This window comes from Meleagris gallopavo, chromosome 3 (genome assembly GCF_000146605.3).
Source record: "Meleagris gallopavo isolate NT-WF06-2002-E0010 breed Aviagen turkey brand Nicholas breeding stock chromosome 3, Turkey_5.1, whole genome shotgun sequence".
Classification (NCBI taxonomy): domain Eukaryota; kingdom Metazoa; phylum Chordata; class Aves; order Galliformes; family Phasianidae; genus Meleagris; species Meleagris gallopavo.
The window spans coordinates 55,615,079-55,616,897 of record NC_015013.2 but is presented as its reverse complement, the minus strand read 5'-3'; positions in this window follow the sequence as shown (position 1 = coordinate 55,616,897).

The following is a 1,819-nucleotide window of genomic DNA, read 5'->3' as shown; positions in this document are numbered from 1 at the left end:
TGGGACGGGGGTGGCCAGGCCCGGCCATTCGCACGGTGATAATGGGGCAGTGCCGCTTATGGCCCCACGGCCACTGAAATGGCAATGATACGACATAGTTTGAACGAACAGAGCTTTTCCAAGCGCGCCTACGTAGCCCGTGGCACCACAGGACTGTGTTGTAGGCGTACTTGGAACGCGGCTCGTTAAGAATTAGCCGTACCCTTTCAAGTGTTGACCGAAGATGTATTTGGATAAGGGCACTCTCTTTGGTCCCATAAACCAGCACCGGACGGATTCTCACTGAAACGAAAGTAAGAAGGCAGCATTGCCTTTAACTCGTTCGAACATCGCAATTCCTCACTTAGGCAGCTTAAAACCCGGTATCCCGCACTCACCAGCCCAGTGCGGGTTTTTTATAAATGACGGACACAGTGAGCAAGGCGAGATGCCGACATTAGGGAGCGTCACTTCGAGGCACTTTGCGTTCACGTTCCCATCTCCCTCGTGCTGCTCAGTTCCACAGCCGCGAACGACTCCTAGAGCTCTGACACCCCGGGGTAGCCCCGCTGCAGGGGCCGAACGGCTGTCTGACAAAGGGCACCTGCCCACATCCAGCCGGCAGCTGGGATTCGTTTCACCCGGTTCACGCACACGCGCCAGCCCTGCATCTCCCTTATACCGATACAGCAGAAAGCAGCCGAGTCAGCAACAGTGTTCGTCTCTGTACGTGTGTGCACTGATCGCATCCTAATACATAATACCGGCATCCCTACAACGACACAATGTATTTATAAAAGAAATTCAGTGGGGTATTCTGCCTCACTTGTATATATCATACAGACATCAATCACCATATGGTTGGGGATGGCACCCGGAGCGCACTGGGGTGTTCCCCAGCGCCCCCTGCCCCCGCCGTCGGGGCGCTGTGTTGGGCGCTTTTCTGAGGTTTCCTATGCCAGGAACTGCTTTGCGGCTGAGATTTATAGCACGTCCAGACCCCCCGGCTCTGGGCCGAGTGCCCGAGGAAGGCTTGCTGCCGACTGATACCCAGGGAACGTTCGGAATTAAGCGGCATCCGAACCTTATCTGAAGCACAATCGTGCTCGAGGGAAGCGTACTTCTCCCTGCACGGGACAGAACACGCTGCGGAGCGAAGAAAGCAAACCGGCTTCCGAGCAAAGCACTCGGCTAAAGACAACGGCGCGGTGCCCTGACGGGTCGGTGCGTTCGCAGCCTCCCCTGGGCCGGCCCCTGCCCAACCCGGAGTCGGGGGACACAGCAGCCCCGAGGAACTCCCAGCAGCCCGGGTGCCACCTCGTCCCGAGCCCATCTCGTTACAGCGCCCGCTCCCCCCTTTCGTTGGGCTTTAAAGAAATGGTTTCTCGAGTCCAGGGAACAAACCCTGAACGATCTCTCATTGAATATACTTCACGGCAATTTTAGGGCTGTCGTTTTCAGCAGAAAAAGTGAGGTGATAAACTGAGGTGCCGGCTTTGGGCCGGTTTTGTGCGGAGCCCTCGTCCAGCTCAATGAGCTTGGATCAAAAAACGTCAGGTGCGCTCTGAACACAACCGAGCCCAGCTTCGTGCAAGAGGGCTGCCAGTTCGGGGATCTTCCAGCGCTCCACAGATGGTTTTTTTCTCCCGTTCCGCTTTCATTGTCGTTGTGCTTTCGAGCCCAATTCGCCGCATCCCGAGCAGCAAGGCCCCGCATCGCTTCCCCGAGCGCTCCTGGCGTTCCCGATCCCCTGCGGGCCCCGAGGTGAGCCGTGAACTCCCTCCCCCTCGTCCTCCCCCCAACTCCCGATGACCTTTTAAACCCGCCCGAGCGCTGCGCG